A 19,188-nucleotide genomic window follows, 5' to 3' on the forward strand; every position below is an offset into this window, starting at 1 on the left:
TGTTACCTGCGGGAACTGATTGACTGGAGTCTGGAACTAGTATTCCGGTGGTGTGTAGAGCTGAAGGAGACTGTCTGCTCCCTGCGCTGCACTTCCGGGAATTCATGTTGGTGCTGGCAACATTGCGATACACGGGTCAGACTCGTTCTGACTAGAGACCACAGAGAGGGAGTTCGGGCAGCAGCATCATTCTGGGACTGTCCAGTACTGAGGCAGCACATGCTCTGCTATCCGATCCGGATGCATTGCCGGTTTTCAGCAGCCCACAGTGCAGATACCTGATAATAAAGGCAGCAGTAGTAGTGTGTAGCATGCTGCGTGTAGCCAGCAGGCTGTAGGACCCAGGAGGACGCTGCTTAAACCCAACCCAATGCCTGCTGCTGTGCCAGTAATGTAAAGTATGCCTTCTGGCCAGCCCACCCCGCTCCACAGTGACTCACAAATCACCTCTTTCTCCCCTGAGCTGTATTTTACTGTCTGAGAAGGTAAAATACAAGCCAGGTGGAAGACCAAGGCACCATATGTAGGAGGAGTCCAGGACATTCAGAGGATGACCCGGGACCCGGGACATTCCTCCTGATTCTGGAGCTGTCCCGGTGATACCGGGGCAGGTGGCAACCCTAACCGGGAGTGAGCCCCTTCATAGGATAAATATGTTCTCATCCTGGCCCAACGCTTTTTGTAGCAAACAAACTGGTGCCAACATTGCCATCTCATATATTTTCAAATTTCTGAATAAGTAACTAGTATTTTAAAAGGGTTAACATCCTTTGGACCACTCACTTCTTTGTGGATATATACATGGCGTGAACTTCTCCATAGAATTAACATGTTCTCACCCTGGCCCAACGCTTTTTGAAGCAAACAAACTGGTGACAACCTTGCCACCTCATATATTTTACCTTTTTCTAAAAAGGAATCAGATATTTTGAAAGGGTTAAAATCCTTTGGGCCCACATTACTGTGTGGATATATACAAGGAGTTAGCCCCTTCATATACAAGGATTGAACCCTTTCATAGGATAAACATGTTTTCAGCCTGGCCCAAAGCTTTTTGTAGCAAACAAACTTGTGCCAACATGGTCATCTCATACATTTTACCTTTTCTGAATAAGTAACTGGGATTTTGAAAGGGTAAAAATACTATGGGCCACTCATTTCTGTGTGGATATATAGAGAACGTGAGCCCCATCATAGGAGAGACATGTTCTCAGCCTGGCCCAACGCTATTTATGGCAAATAAACTGGTGCCAACCTTGCCACTTTACATATTTTATATTTTCTAAGTAAGTAAATAGTATTTTAAAACGGTTAAAATCATTTGGGCCTGGGTAGGCATATTTGTTAAATGTTTCCCATGCTTTGGCTATGCTCAACATTGTAAGCTGGTTTAGGTATTTTACATGGCACTTGCCTTAGCCCTACATGCTCACCTTGTTATTTATGGATACGCTCCTTTAAATAGTCCCTTAGCTATGACTAGATTACCAGTTTTGAAATCCTCTTGGTGAGATCATTTACTTACACTACATTCCCCTGAGATATGGCAGGCCCCATTTTAAGTGGAGTCCTCTACCTAGCGGGTTTCTGCCTACAACAGATTCCTTTTTTAGGACTTAACAACATTCTCTTTTTTTGTAGTATATATATAAATGCCGTTCTTGAAACCTAGTTTTAGTTATGTTGCTATGAGCCGAATATATTTTTTTATTTTTATTGTTATTAGCTCCTCCAGGTGAACCTTTATGTCAAATGTTCAATCTCCGCCCCCTCCCTTTTCCCTTTCCTTCCCCCTTCCCCCTCCCTTTTCCCCTTCTTAGGTCTCCGGTTCTATGTGATAGAGTTCAAGGTCCTTTTGTGCGGTTTCCCTTGATGTATACCGCATCCCGGAATACCCCCCCTCTTAAAAGACACCCAAAATTTAGAAGGCTCAGCTGTGTTCTTTGCTAATACTTTCAGTTCCATTTTCTTAAGAGCCATAGTTTGTCATTTGTTTTTATTGATATCTTGGGTTCATATGCAGCGTATACATTTGTACACTATTATATGTCACTGCTACTATAATTTATGTTGTACTAAGGTTACAAAAAAGCAAAAATGTGAGGTTTGTTCTTCATTTGTTCTGTGATGAAACAGGATTGATTTAATGATGTAGTTTTCTTGACTAATATGTCCTTTTTACATATATATGTGATTATTGTAACAGCACTTAACTGTAAGCATACCTTTTCAACCTCAATAAAAAATTATTTAAACAAAAAAAAATCATTTGGGCCACTGATTTCTGTGTGGTTATTAGGGCGTGAGCCCCTTTGTACAATCCAAGTGTTTTCAGACTTTCCCCAAAATGTATATGGCAAAGAAACCCTTTTCAAAATAGCAGTCAATTATTTAGAAAAGGTAAAATATGTGATTTGACAAGGTCGGCACCAGTTTGTTTGTCATAAAAAGCGTTGGGCCAGGCTGAGAACATGTCTGTGCTATAAAGTGGCTCATGCCCTGTATATATACACACAGAAATGAGTGGCCCACGGGATTTTAACCCTTTTAAAATACCACTTATTCAGAAAAGGTAAAATATATGAAGTGGCAAGGTTGTCACCAATTTGTTTGCCATAAAGAGCGTTGGGCCAGGCTGACAACATGTCTGTCCTATGAAGGGTTCATGCCTTGCATATTCCACACATAAAGGAGTGGCCCAAAGGATTTAACCCTTTAAAATTACCAGTTACTTATTCAGAAAAGGTAAAATATATGAGATGGCAAGTTTGGCACAAGTTTGTTTGCTATAAAAATCATTGGGCCAGGCTAAAAACATGCTTATCCTATGAAGCCAAGGCTTCACGCCGTGTCTGTATTCACACAAAAATTAGTGGCCCAAAGGATTTTAACCCTTTTAAAATACCAGTTACTTATTCAGAAAAGGTAAAATGTATGAAGTGGCAAGGATGGCACCAGATTGTTTGCCTTAAAAAGCATTGGGTCCGGCTGAATATATGTATATTCTATAAATGGGTTCACGCCTTGTATATATACACACATAAATGAGTGGCACAAAGGATTTTATCCTTTTTTAAATATCAATGACGTATTTAGAAAAGATAAAATATATAAAGTGGCAAGGTTGGCACCAATTTGTTTGCCATAAAGAGCGTTGGACAAGGCTGATAACGTCTGTCCCATGAAGAGGCCCACGCCTTGTATATATCCACACATAAATGAATGGTGCAAAGGATTTTAACCCTTTTATAATATCAGTTACTTATTAGAAACAATAAAAATTATGCCATGTTTGACATCTGATTATTACAATATAAGATGATTTTTTTAATAAAATGTAAGTTTGTTTAGGTTTTTGGAAAGTGGATTATTTTATTTAAAATAAAAAATAATGATAGATATTTTGAAAATTGTAATCAGTTGCAGAATAAGAAGATGACTGAATAAGAATCCAACTTCAGCCTTGTACATTTTGCAGCTTTCACAGTGGTTTACTTTATAAATGACAGTCACAGTGGTTACCTTATAAATGACAATCAGCATAAACCATTGTGAGTAAACACTAAGAACAAGAAAGCTGCAAAATGTTTAGTTTTCAGAATGATTGTCTATGTTGTTTGTTACATTAAAGTTGATTAAAAAAAAAAACTTTGAGTGGAGGTCACATGTTTCCTGTCTAGAGTAGAGCTCCAGTCTGTTTCAAACTGTGAGGAGGTGGAGAGAAATGTATCTTTAGATCTCAAACAAAAGTGTCATAGGGGATCCGGAGAGTAACGAGGGGCAACCTACAGGACACAGTTGTTCACTGGATATTTTACCGTTTTATAGCCTGGAGCTAAGGGAATCTTACAGAAGCTCAGAACAGGTGAGAGATCACATAAACAGCTGCAGTGTCACACTCTGTCATTACCCTCCTGTTAGAAACATTTTGTTTTAAATACGAAGTAGCAAGTCTTTTACATCCTAGTGGTTTTCAACGTATTAGACCACTGGCATCTCTGTTAACTTTAAAGTTATGTTCTGCTGAGCGATCTGAACTTTACTTTTGCAAGAGAGATAATCTTGGAGATCTTTTTTTTTTTTTTTAAAGTTTTTCGCTTTATTTGTTGTGCTGTAATCATTATGTTGGTATTGCTTGGTCCTTGTTTGTCAGAGTGTGAACATCGTGTATCAAATCATCCACTGAAGTTTCTGCATTTTATTAAAACATTTTACCATTTATCGAGTATATTTGGTCTTCTAACTTGTATTGTTTATGCGTTAAAATGAGTCAAATGTTTTATACATTTCTGTTCAACTCAATTTTTTTTCCATATAAAATATATTGCTTGTTCAGTCTTTTGCTCCCTTTTGTTCATATTATTATTATTATTATTATTATTATTATTATTATTAATAATAATAATAATAATAATAATAATAATAATATGAACAACAACATTGGTCTAAGTGTATTATACTTTATACATATATGTGGGTGTGACTACTCCATATATTATTTGCCTACCTTGTATAACACTACAGGGTGTATATATGGGAATGTAGGATTTGGGGTCCTTGGCAATAAAATACTGTATACTATTGCAAGCTCGTCTTCAAATTCCAAAGGGAAGCACACTATGTTAAAGAGACAGTATACTGTAAAATAGTTTTCCATTATTGTATTTTCTGCTGCAGAGTATAAAATGTATGAGAAATTGCATTTTTAGCTTTATTTATGTATATGAATGTGCTGTTTTTTTGCCTTTATGGGTTGAGCTTGCAGGTAATATCATATCTAATTATGTTATCACTTTATGTACACACATGCTTTCTTATCCTATATCTGTTTGTAAATCAAAGCCCAATACAGAGAGAATATTGGAAAATTAACATTTTTATTACTTAAATATTGAGAGTGTAATTTCTTTTGCTGGTTGTGTTTACATAGGCTTGTCCTTAGCACTTCAGTATAGAAACTTTAAGTATAGGTTGGGATACCACAGGCTAAAGCAGCTATTTAAAAATACCTAAATAGGGGTAAAGGAGCTACTTGTAAACAGTGTCATGCACTCCAGCAGTTAAAATGGATCACTGTGATCAATTTAAAAAAAGAGAACATTTTTGGGTAAACTGTCCCTTTAACAAAGATAACATTTTTTTTTCAAAAGTGCTCTTGTTATATACAGAAGGAACCACACATTTTAGAAACATGTACAATAAGCAGAACATACACCATTCTGGTAGGATAATAAGTACAGAGAATTGATTCCTTCCGCTGCTTTTTATATGGAGGCCATGTTGGGCGGTCGTGTGCTTGATGTTAGCGGTCAGCCTTGTCTTAGTTTGTACAGAGTCCTATTAGTGTATACCTTTTTTCATTGTTAGTGCTGAAAAACTCGAGTTTAGAGAAAATAACATTTTGTTTAAAAAATGTAAAATTTTCATCTGTTTATCTGTGTGTGTATAAAATACCAGTTGAAAATATACCTTAAAGGGACAGTTTACGCAATTTTTCTTCACTTTAATTTGTTCCAAATGATCCACTTTACCTGCTGGAGTGTATTAAATTGTTTACAAGTAGCTCCTTTAGCCTTATATTGGCATTTGAAATAGTTGATTTAGCTTGTGGTATCCCCACCTATTCTGAAAGTTTGTGGCCGCAGGTCCAAGCTATAGATAAGCTTTGTAAACACAGCCAGCAGAAGAGATTACACTCCCAGTAGGATATAGCAGAGATAAGGTAATAAAATGTTAATTTTCCATTGTTCTCTCCAAATACTGGTGATTGTTTTATGGACAGATATAAGATAAAGGAGCAGGTACGTGTAAATAATGTGATACAGTAATGAGGTCTGATTATACCAACAAGCTCAACCCATTTTATTAGGTTGTGGCTTCAAAACACAAAATCAGAGCTTTAATATACACAAATAAACTTTAAAAAGCTAATTTTCATACATTTTTTACTCTGCAATTGGTAGAAAAAGCAATTGTAAACACATTAAGGAAAAAACTATGTTACAGTATACTGTCCCTTTAAAGGGACAGTCTACTCCAGATTGTTTAAAAAGATAGATAATCCCTTTATTACCCATTCCCCAGTTTTGCATAACCAACACAGTTATAGAAATATACTCTCTAGCGTGTGTGTATGTGTGTATGTATGTGTGTGTGTATGTATATATATATATATATATATATGTATATATATATATATATATATATATATATATATATATATATATATATATATATATATATATATATATATATATATAAAATGTATATATATATATATATATGTCTCTGCACACTGCCCCTTATCTCTTTGACAGACTTGCATTTTAGCCAATCAGTGCTAACTCACAATATGGCACAAATGAACTTTCTGACTGTGAAAAACTGTCAAAATGCACTGAGATAAGAGGCGGCCTTCAAGGGCTTAGAAATTAGCATATGATCCTACCTAGGTTTAGCTTTCAACAAAGAATACCAAGAGAATAAACAAGTTTTATGATAAAGGAAATTGGAGTTATTTAAAATTGCATGCCCTATCTGAATTATGAAAAAAAGCTAATTCCTTTTTTAGAGCATTTTATTATTGCTTATGTAACTATGTGTTTAAACCCCGCAAAGAGAATAAGCACATAATTAAAGACCTAATCGGGAGCCACTGAGTATTGCTACTTTTGAGCAGGACGTGGAGTGAGACCCAATCGGAAGATCAATGTACATATAACTGTTAATCATCGGCCGGGTCTAATTCATGACTGGTTTGCAGTACCAATCCAGAAGAGCATTACTGCATCAAGTCATTTTAATTCAGAAGTTGGTAGTTTAAGGACCAGTAAATACAGTAGATTTGCATAATCAACAAATGCATGAAATACAATGCATTGCAATATCACTTAGTTCAAACTTCAAATGAGTAGTATCATTTTTTTTTTCTGGCAAATTTTAACATAGTCTATTTCCACTCCTCCTGTATCATGTGATAGCCATCAGCCAATCACAAATACATATTCTGAGAATTCTTGCACATGCTCAGTAGGAGCTGGTGACTCAAAAAGTGTAAATATAAAAATACTGTGCACATTTTGTTAATGGAAGTAAATTGGAAAGTTGTTGAACATTTAAATCATAAGTTTAATTTGCACTTGTCTCTTTAAATATTAAATTTAAATAAGTTTAGCCTCAGTAGTTTGAACAAAGGCAAGTCTGTAGAGCATTAGGTGATTGTGGTTATTGGCACTAAGAATTACAGTGTGGGAAATATTTATGAAAAACCAGTATTGACACTTAGAGGCGTGTCTGCATCTTTCTTCCATAAACATCCTGCATAATTACGGTACCTCCCAGCTCCTGTTGATGCAGGTTTTATGGTAGAGGTGCATACTGAGTCATAAAAGGCTAGAATTACCACAGTTTAAAAGACTTGTTCAGTTCAGCATTGTCAATGCATTGCTGATTTAGAGCTTATTTTTTTTATATTTATACATAGGTATAGGCAAGTCACAGATCGAATGCAGTTTTATGTCCATCTTTAGCTGGCTAAAATAATTGGAGAATCGTGCAAAAATTAGGCTGCTCCCTAATAGCATAGACATCTTATTTTAGATTTAATATTAATAACCATTAATATTATTCCTTTCATTCTCCGAAGATGTTTGCAGAACCAGTGTGAAAACTGCATTTATCCTTAAAGTGCCATAAAACATGTTGAGATCTATGCATATTTTAAAAGGGCTAATTTAAGATAAAATAGTTTGCATTACATTTTTTTGAAAAAAAATTGCTGGCAAGTATTTTAAAATAATTTTCAAAAATAAGCAAAATGACTTACATAGCTGTGCTGTCTGGAGAAGACCGATCCACCCCCCCCTTATCAGTGTTTAGCATCACAAACACAGGCATTGTATTTCAACTGAGTTCACAGCTGCTTATTTGCTTCTAGGCCTGCTCCAGCAGATAATGACTGTTAAAGTCTTGCATTCTACCATATAAATGGTGGATATATATGCAGCCATAGAAGGAATTGTGTGGGAGGATTTAGAGCTGTTCAATTCAGACACTTAAAATAAAGTTTTAATGGCAAGGAACTGCAGTATAAATTTGCAGATATAGTAATTAAAGTACATATTATTATATTTTGTCTCTATCCCAACTTCTTTTATGTCCCTTTTAACAAATATTTGAGCCAGTAGTAAATTTAACTTTATAGAGCTTCCTAATTTTTTTTTTTTTTTGTAGGAGCCAGACAAGGGTTTTTGTTTATAGATCAATAACAATACAGAAAATGGCTGTCACGTGATACAGAAGGAGTGGAAAGAGAAATAACTTAGAAATGTGTTAAATAAAATCTGTTTAACAAATCAGATACATTGTGTTTTTATCACACATTTGTTGATTATACAAATCTTCTATATTTACTGGTCCTTTAAGTCGGATATTTTTATTGTGTAGAAGGCATTAGTTGATTTAAGATGGCCAAAACTACCTAATACTGTGTGAGACCACCATATATGTTAAAAGCTACCCCTTTCACCACAATTACGTCAACAGGCATCATCAGCATTAGGAAATATAACTTTAATGTGCTGAGTTGTGAGATGCCAGCGTAACCTCATTTTATAGTTGACTGAGAAATATTATGGTAGATTTAGGAACCTTTCTAATTTACTCCTATTATCAATTTTTCTTTGTTCCCTTGGTATCTTTATTTGAAAAAGCAAGCATGTAAGCTTAGGAGCTGTCAATATTTGGTTCAGCACCTGGGTAGCGCTTGCCGATTGGTGGCTACATTTAGACATAGGAATTGAATTACAGTTGGCAGTGGATATTGTTGTCCAATGGAAACATGAGATAATCTTAAATGGGATTAGGGGATAGACAAAATAGTAGAAAATACTGTTTGAGAACACAAGTTCTACTGCTAGATGCAACGTTCTTCACTAGTCAATGAAAATGTATTTATAGTATTGGATATGTGTACACAGAAGCCAGCAAATCCCACCAAACTAAGATAAGAGTTCAATTATCATCTAATTGCAACTACTCTTTATTGTTCCTCTGCCTACTCCAACTCTTTGTAGTATAGCTTTCTGTCTGTATTACGTGTTTAGGAAGGCACAAAACCTAAATGGTATTTAAAAACAGGATGGAGTGAGTGCACCTTGATTAGAAATTAGTGAACAAAAATAATATTTGCGATCAAAATAATATTTTGAGTGATTTAAAAAATATTTTGAGTGGTTTAAAAAATAAGCTCTACAACCCTTCTAAATGATAACAATTCCTCCAAATAGTTATCGATATAAAAGTTAGAACGGAGAAATGAAGGGGAGCTGAGTTCCAATTAATTGAAAAATAAATACAAAGTGCTATTTGAAGTGTTGCAGCGTGATATGTGAACAAATGTCAAAAATATAAAATTTATACGTGATAACTTGTTTGTGTGGTGAAAAGATTATAAGATGATACTATAATAATAAGATGATAAGATTGTGAGGATCAATTTAAATGATAGACAGAAAACTGAGGTATTGTACAAAATGTGACAATTTATATTGTAAAAATGTAGCGAATACAAGTTGTAACGAATACAAGTTGGATTAAGATCAAATACAATATGGTATATTTAAAATGGCAGATTAAAAAGACATTAAATACATACTTGCATAATATATATGTTATATGTGTATCGCACTGCAGTGGATGAAAATAAAGATCTAGTAAAAAATATAAAACAACCTAAGATAGGGTGATTTTAGATAAAAGCGGTTGATTGTCAAAAAGTGCCTTTAACACCTTTTAAAAGTACCTTAGAAAGTAGTGGTTCTCAAAACTACTTGAATGTATGGTGGGATCCGTTGGAAGACAGTCGTATGGATATGCTATTAGTAATAGCTAAAAAAGAACTTGAAAGTTTTTTGTGGGTTGCGGTTGTCTCAATACTATTTATCAGTATAGCAGGTGTCTGGTTCCAAATGGAAAAAAGTTTCCTTTGTTGAGGGTCCTGTAGAATTTCTTGGAGATTGCGTTGTCCCAATACTCTCTGTCAGTATGGACTTGTCTTCGCAAGTGAAAGAGAAATTCTTTGTGTCCCAGTTGCAAATATTTCTCTATTGCAAGGTACAGATCTCCTTATGTTGTGGTGTCCAATGGACTTAGTGATGAGATGCAGAGATGAGATTTTCAAACAGTTGGCAATGTCAGTTTGTGCAATGTGCAATCTCAAAATTCTTTTTGGATCCTTAGCTAAACAAGTGTGGATGATTGTGTAGCAGCAGTTGGATTTTTTGGATCCGTTTGGCGGCAAAAAACAGTTCAAAATCTAGAGGACCGGCTTTTTTCAAACTGACCGGCTTTTTCAAAAGAACCGGCTTTTTCAAAGTGCCCGGCTATCTATCATTAGATACCGACTGAGTTTGAGGTTAGGTATTAGTCGGTCCTTGTGTACTTCAATGCAGTGTTCAGAGTGTAGGCAGCTCTACGCGTTTCGGCCGTAGCCTTTATCAAGATGCCTATGAACACTCTGATTGACATTTATAAAGGGCAGGATCGATTGCTATTGGATTACAGTGGTGGGCAATCTGTGTTACTATTGGGTGTTTGTAATTGTTTTTAACCAATAGAACAGTTCATAGAAAAAAACCAAAAAAGCAAAGAGGAACATCCGTTATTAAATTTACAATTTGTGTAAACAAAATTGGTATGAAGCTTGTGTTAGAAAAGGATTTTTGTAACAATTGTGTTAAAATTGGTTTTTAAATATAATATAAAGTTATAGTGTCAAATGCTGGATATAGGAAGAACAAATAGTTTCTTTGTGGCTAAATATCTGATATGATAAAATATATCTTTTGGTATTAAATAAAGGATCTACTAATATGGATCTAGATGCTCATGATAAAAGACAATATTATGAAAAATAGTTTAATCTTAAAATAGGTTAATCTTAAAAGATAAGGTGCTTGATTACTATTCGTTATCTTAATATTAATTTTTATTTAGGAATGGTTATTCTTTGTGTTATGATCTGTATTCAAAATATTGATTTTTTTAAAAAATATAAAATGTTTTCGGTATATGAAAAAGGGGCAAAATAAACTATTTTATTAAACTATGATATAGAGACCAAATTTTAATTTCAAAAAGTTATTGAGTTTAACCTGAGCTGTTCTTACTTAGTAGTTTCTTTATAGGTCTTAAAATTAAGAGAAGGGGGCAAAGTAAACTGATATGTTTAATTAACTAATGTGGATATCTTTGTGTATTAATTTTTTGTTATTATGGGAAGAGATATATTTAGAGAAATTTGTTATAGAATATTTATATTTTGATAGAAAAAAAAAAATCTTTCGATTTACTTCTAATTTTAATTTTTTAATTTTTAATTAAGCAAAATTAAAAATTAAAATTAGAAGTAAATCGAAAGAAGATTTTTTTTTTCCTATCAAAATATAAATATTCTATAACAAATTTCTCTAACTATATCTCTTCCCACTCCTTTAATTAAAATTAATAACAAAAAAATTAATACACAAAGATATCCACATTAGTTAATTAAACATATCAGTTTACTTTGCCCCCCTCTCTTAATTTTAAGACCTATAAAGGAACTACTAAGTAAGAACAGCTCAGGTTAAACTCAATAACTTTTTGAAATTAAAATTTGGTCTCTATATCATAGTTTAATAAAATAGTTTATTTTGCCCCTTTTTTCATATACCGAAATTTTTTTATATTTTTAAAAAAAATCAATATTTTGAATACAGATCATAACACAAAGAATAACCATTCCTAAATAAAAATTAATATTAAGATAACAAATAGTAATCAAGCACCTTATCTTTTAAGATTAAACTATTTTAAGATTAAACTGTTTTTCATAATATTGTCTTTTATCATGAGCATCTAGATCCATGTTAGTAGATCCTTTATTTAATACCAAAAGATATATTTTATCATATCAGATATTTAGCCACAAAGAAACTATTTGTTCTTCCTATATCCAGCATTTGACACTATACCTTTATATTATATTTAAAAACCAATTTTAACACAATTGTTACAAAAATCCTTTTCTAACACAAGATTCATACCAATTTTGTTTACACAAATTGTAAATTTAATAACGGATGTTCCTCTTTGCTTTTTTTTTTTTTTTTTTCTATGAACTGTTCTATTGGTTAAAAACAATTACAAACACCCAATAGTAACACAGATTGCCCACCACTGTAATCCAATAGCAATCGATCCTGCCCTTTATAAATGTCAATCAGAGTGTTCATAGGCATCTTGATAAAGGCTACGGCCGAAACGCGTAGAGCTGCCTACACTCTGAACACTGCATTGAAGTACACAAGGACCGACTAATACCTAACCTCAAACTCAGTCGGTATCTAATGATAGATAGCCGGGCACTTTGAAAAAGCCGGTTCTTTTGAAAAAGCCGGTCAGTTTGAAAAAAGCCGGTCCTCTAGATTTTGAACAGTTTTTTGCCGCCAAACGGATCCAAAAAATCCAACTGCTGCTACACAATCGTCCACACTTGTTTAGCTAAGGATCCAAAAAGAATTTTGAGATTGCACATTGCACAAACTGACATTGCCAACTGTTTGAAAATCTCATCTCTGCATCTCATCACTAAGTCCATTGGACACCACAACATAAGGAGATCTGTACCTTGCAATAGAGAAATATTTGCAACTGGGACACAAAGAATTTCTCTTTCACTTGCGAACACAAGTCCATACTGACAGAGAGTATTGGGACACCGCAATCTCCAAGAAATTCTACAGGACCCTCAACAAAGGAAACTTTTCTCCATTTGGAACCAGACACCTGCTAACAGACCGGAGTCCATACTGATAAATAGTATTGAGACAACCGCAACCCACAAAAAACTTTCAAGTTCTTTTTTAGCTATTACTAATAGCATATCCATACGACTGTCTTCCAACGGATCCCACCATACATTCAAGTAGTTTTGAGAACCACTACTTTCTAAGGTACTTTTAAAGGGTGTTAAAGGCACTTTTTGACAATCAACCGCTTTTATCTAAAATCACCCTATCTTAGGTTGTTTTATATTTTTTACTAGATCTTTATTTTTATCCACTGCAGTGCGATACACATATAACATATATATTATGCAAGTATGTATTTAATGTCTTTTTAATCTGCCATTTTAAATATACCATATTGTATTTGATCTTAATCCAACTTGTATTCGCTACATTTTTACAATATAAATTGTCACATTTTGTACAATACCTCAGTTTTCTGTCTATCATTTAAATTGATCCTCACAATCTTATCATTTTATTATTATAGTATCATCTTATAATCTTTTCACCACTCAAACAAGTTATCACGTATAAATTTTATATTTTTGACATTTGTTCACATATCACGCTGCAACACTTCAAATAGCACTTTGTATTTATTTTTCAATTAATTGGAACTCAGCTCCCCTTCATTTGTCTGTTCTAACAAAACCTAAATGGGCATTGTACACTAGATTTTTCTTCTCATAAATATTTTGTTGATCAATTTATATAGCCTATTTGGGAGTGTCTTAACTTTCCCAAATAAAATCATTAATACGTGCTTATAAGATTGTGGTAGAAGAATTGGCAATGTTGGAAATAATTAGAGAATGCAAAGTCTAATTGTGATTATAATAAATGTAGCCTAGCCAGGAATAGCGTATGAGGTGCCAATTACAAAGATCTGAAGCAGTCTCTTTTAAGTTTAACATAATTTTAGAGAAAATAAAAGCTGTTGGGAAAAAGAAAAACTCATTTCTTTCATGTAATTAGCAAGAGTCCATGAGCTAGTGACGTATGGGATATACATTCCTACCAGGAGGGGCAAAGTTTCCCAAACCTCAAAATGCCTATAAATACACCCCTCACCACACCCACAATTCAGTTTTACAAACTTTGCCTCCGATGGAGGTAGTGAAGTAAGTTTGTGCTAGATTCTACGTTGATATGCGCTCCGCAGCAAGTTGGAGCCCGGTTTTCCTCTCAGAGTGCAGTGAATGTCAGAGGGATGTGAGGAGAGTATTGCCTATTTGAATGCAGTGATCTCCTTCTACGGGGTCTATTTCATAGGTTCTCTGTTATCGGTCGTAGAGATTCATCTCTTACCTCCCTTTTCAGATCGACGATATACTCTTATATATACCATTACCTCTGCTGATTCTCGTTTCAGTACTGGTTTGGCTTTCTACAAACATGTAGATGAGTGTCCTGGGGTAAGTAAATCTTATTTTCTGTGACACTCTAAGCTATGGTTGGGCACTTTGTTTATAAAAGTTCTAAATATATGTATTCAAACATTTATTTGCCTTGACTCAGAATGTTCAACATTCCTTATTTTTCAGACAGTCAGTTTCATATTTGGGATAATGCACTTGAATTAATCATTTTTTTCTTACCTTCAAAAATTTGACTCTTTTTTCCCTGTGGGCTGTTAGGCTCGCGGGGGCTGAAAATGCTTCATCTTATTGCGTCATTCTTGGCGCGGACTTTTTTGGCGCAAAAAATTATTTTCCGTTTCCGGCGTCATACGTGTCGCCGGAAGTTGCGTCATTTTTTGACGTTATTTTGCGCCAAAAATGTCGGCGTTCCGGATGTGGCGTCATTTTTTGGCGCCAAAAGCATTTAGGCGCCAAATAATGTGGGCGTCTGATTTGGCGCTAAAAAATATGGGCGTCGCTTTTGTCTCCACATTATTTCAGTCTCATTTTTTTCATTGCTTCTGGTTGCTAGAAGCTTGTTCTATGGCATTTTTTCCCATTCCTGAAACTGTCATTTAAGGAATTTGATCAATTTTGCTTTATATGTTGTTTTTTCTCTTACATATTGCAAGATGTCTCACGTTGCATCTGAGTCAGAAGATACTACAGGAAAATCGCTGTCTAGTGCTGGATCTACCAAAGCTAAGTGTATCTGCTGTAAACTTTTGGTAGCTATTCCTCCGGCTGTTGTTTGTATTAATTGTCATGACAAACTTGTTAATGCAGATAATATTTCCTTTAATAAAGTACCATTGCCTGTTGCAGTTCCTTCAACATCTAAGGTGCAGAATGTTCCTGATAACATAAGAGATTTTGTTTCTGAATCCATAAAGAAGGCTATGTCTGTTATTTCTCCTTCTAGTAAACGTAAAAAATCTTTTAAAACTTCTCTCCCTACAGATGAATTTTTAAATGAACATCATCATTCTGATTCTGATGACTCTTCTGGTTCAGAGGATTCTGTCTCAGAGATTGATGCTGATAAATCTTCATATTTATTTAAAATGGAATTTATTCGTTCTTTACTTAAAGAAGTACTAATTGCTTTAGAAATAGAGGATTCTGGTCCTCTTGATACTAATTCTAAACGTTTAGATAAGGTATTTAAATCTCCTGTGGTTATTCCAGAAGTTTTTCCTGTTCCTAATGCTATTTCTGCAGTAATTTCCAAAGAATGGGATAAATTGGGTAATTCATTTACTCCTTCTAAACGTTTTAAGCAATTATATCCTGTGCCGTCTGACAGATTAGAATTTTGGGACAAAATCCCTAAAGTTGATGGGGCTATTTCTACCCTTGCTAAACGTACTACTATTCCTACGTCAGATGGTACTTCGTTTAAGGATCCTTTAGATAGGAAAATTGAATCCTTTCTAAGAAAAGCTTATCTGTGTTCAGGTAATCTTCTTAGACCTGCTATATCATTGGCTGATGTTGCTGCAGCTTCAACTTTTTGGTTGGAAACTTTAGCGCAACAAGTAACAGATCATGATTCTCATGATATTATTATTCTTCTTCAGCATGCTAATAATTTTATCTGTGATGCCATTTTTTATATTATCAGAGTTGATGTCAGGTTTATGTCTCTAGCTATTTTAGCTAGAAGAGCTTTATGGCTTAAGACTTGGAATGCTGATATGGCTTCTAAATCAACTCTACTTTCCATTTCTTTCCAGGGTAACAAATTATTTGGTTCTCAGTTGGATTCTATTATCTCAACTGTTACTGGTGGGAAAGGAACTTTTTTACCACAGGATAAAAAATCTAAGGGTAAAAACAGGGCTAATAATCATTTTTGTTCCTTTCGTTTCAACAAAGAACAAAAGCCTAATCCTTCATCCTCAGGAGCACTTTCAGTTTGGAAACCATCTCCGGTCTGGAATAAATCCAAGCCTGCTAGAAAGGCAAAGCCTGCTTCTAAGTCCACATGAAGGTGCGGCCCTCATTCCAGCTCAGCTGGTAGGGGGCAGGTTACGTTTTTTCAAAGAAATTTGGATCAATTCTGTTCACAATCTTTGGATTCAGAACATTGTTTCAGAAGGGTACAGAATTGGTTTCAAGATGAGACCTCCTGCAAAGAGATTTTTTCTTTCCCGTGTCCCAGTAAATCCAGTGAAAGCTCAAGCATTTCTGAATTGTGTTTCAGATCTAGAGTTGGCTGGAGTAATTATGCCAGTTCCAGTTCCGGAACAGGGGATGGGGTTTTATTCAAATCTCTTCATTGTACCAAAGAAGGAGAATTCCTTCAGACCAGTTCTGGATCTAAAAATATTGAATCGTTATGTAAGGATACCAACGTTCAAGATGGTAACTGTAAGGACTATCTTGCCTTTTGTTCAGCAAGGGCATTATATGTCCACAATAGATTTACAGGATGCTTATCTGCATATTCCGATTCATCCAGATCATTATCAGTTCCTGAGATTCTCTTTTCTGGACAAGCATTACCAGTTTGTGGCTCTGCCGTTTGGCCTAGCTACAGCTCCAAGAATTTTTACAAAAGTTCTCGGTGCCCTTCTGTCTGTAATCAGAGAACAGGGTATTGTGGTATTTCCTTATTTGGACGATATCTTGGTACTTGCTCAGTCTTTACATTTAGCAGAATCTCATACGAATCGACTTGTGTTGTTTCTTCAAGATCATGGTTGGAGGATCAATTTACCAAAAAGTTCATTGATTCCTCAGACAAGGGTAACTTTTCTGGGTTTCCAGATAGATTCAGTGTCCATGACTCTGTCTTTAACAGACAAGAGACGTCTAAAATTGATTTCAGCTTGTCGAAACCTTCAGTCACAATCATTCCCTTCGGTAGCCTTATACATGGAAATTCTAGGTCTTATGACTGCCACATGCGACCTCTTCAGCTCTGTATACTGAATCAATGGTGCAAGGATTACACAAAGATATCTCAATTAATATCTTTAAAACCGATTGTTCGACACTCTCTAACGTGGTGGACAGATCACCATCGTTTAATTCAGGGGGCTTCTTTTGTGCTTCCGACCTGGACTGTAATTTCAACAGATGCAAGTCTTACAGGTTGGGGAGCTGTGTGGGGATCTCTGACGGCACAAGGAGTTTGGGAATCTCAGGAGGTGAGATTACCGATCAATATTTTGGAATTCCGTGCAATTTTCAGAGCTCTTCAGTTTTGGCCTCTTCTGAAGAGAGAATCGTTCATTTGTTTTCAGACAGACAATATCACAACTGTGGCATACATCAATCATCAAGGAGGGACTCACAGTCCTCTGGCTATGAAAGAAGTATCTCGAATTTTGGTTTGGGCGGAATCCAGCTCCTGTCTAATCTCTGCGGTTCATATCCCAGGTATAGACAATTGGGAAGCGGATTATCTCAGTCGCCAAACGTTGCATCCGGGCGAATGGTCTCTTCACCCAGAGGTATTTCTTCAGATTGTTCAAATGTGGGAACTTCCAGAAATAGATCTGATGGCGTCTCATCTAAACAAGAAACTTCCCAGGTATCTGTCCAGATCCCGGGATCCTCAGGCGGAGGCAGTGGATGCATTATCACTTCCTTGGAAGTATCATCCTGCTTATATCTTTCCGCCTCTAGTTCTTCTTCCAAGAGTAATCTCCAAGATTCTGAAGGAATGCTCGTTTGTTCTGCTGGTAGCTCCGGCATGGCCTCACAGGTTTTGGTATGCGGATCTTGTCCGGATGGCCTCTTGCCAACCGTGGACTCTTCCGTTAAGACCAGACCTTCTGTCTCAAGGTCCTTTTTTCCATCAGGATCTGAAATCCTTAAATTTAAAGGTATGGAGATTGAACGCTTGATTCTTGGTCAAAGAGGTTTCTCTGACTCTGTGATTAATACTATGTTACAGGCTCGTAAATCTGTATCTAGAGAGATATATTATAGAGTCTGGAAGACTTATATTTCTTGGTGTCTTTCTCATCATTTTTCTTGGCATTCTTTTAGAATACCGAGAATTTTACAGTTTCTTCAGGATGGTTTAGATAAGGGTTTGTCCGCAAGTTCCTTGAAAGGTCAAATCTCTGCTCTTTCTGTTCTTTTTCACAGAAAGATTGCTATTCTTCCTGATATTCATTGTTTTTTGTACAAGCTTTGGTTCGTATAAAACCTGTCATTAAGTCAATTTCTCCTCCTTGGAGTTTGAATTTGGTTCTGGGAGCTCTTCAAGCTCCTCCGTTTGAACCTATGCATTCATTGGACATTAAATTACTTTCTTGGAAAGTTTTGTTCCTTTTGGCCATCTCTTCTGCCAGAAGAGTTTCTGAATTATCTGCTCTTTCTTGTGAGTCTCCTTTTCTGATTTTTCATCAGGATAAGGCGGTGTTGCGAACTTCTTTTGAATTTTTACCTAAAGTTGTGAATTCCAACAACATTAGTAGAGAAATTGTGGTTCCTTCATTATGTCCTAATCCTAAGAATTCTAAGGAGAAATCGTTGCATTCTTTGGATGTTGTTAGAGCTTTGAAATATTATGTTGAAGCTACTAAGTCTTTCCGAAATACTTCTAGTCTATTTGTTATTTTTTCCGGTGCTAGAAAAGGCCAGAAAGCTTCTGCCATTTCTTTGGCATCTTGGTTGAAATCTTTAATTCATCTTGCCTATGTTGAGTCGGGTAAAACTCCGCCTCAGAGGATTACAGCTCATTCTACTAGGTCAGTTTCTACTTCCTGGGCGTTTAGGAATGAAGCTTCGGTTGATCAGATTTGCAAAGCAGCAACTTGGTCCTCTTTGCATACTTTTACTAAATTCTACCATTTTGATGTATTTTCTTCTTCTGAAGCAGTTTTTGGTAGAAAAGTACTTCAGGCAGCGGTTTCAGTTTGAATCTTCTGCTTATGTTTTTCATTAAACTTTATTTTGGGTGTGGATTATTTTCAGCAGGAATTGGCTGTCTTTAT

At 35.3% G+C, this 19,188-nt stretch overlaps 1 protein-coding gene across 1 annotated transcript in view; it reads left to right on the forward strand.

The window, feature by feature from the left end:
• Positions 1–3,722: 3,722 nt before the first annotated feature.
• The window catches only part of KATNA1 (katanin catalytic subunit A1), a 359,770-nt gene continuing 344,304 nt past the window's right edge, over positions 3,723–19,188 (forward strand). The window contains exon 1 of the mRNA XM_053710632.1: positions 3,723–3,865. The gene's annotated coding sequence lies outside the window, so the exon portion shown is untranslated. The remainder of the gene's footprint in view (positions 3,866–19,188) is intronic.

This window comes from Bombina bombina, chromosome 4 (genome assembly GCF_027579735.1).
Source record: "Bombina bombina isolate aBomBom1 chromosome 4, aBomBom1.pri, whole genome shotgun sequence".
NCBI classification, from domain to species: domain Eukaryota; kingdom Metazoa; phylum Chordata; class Amphibia; order Anura; family Bombinatoridae; genus Bombina; species Bombina bombina.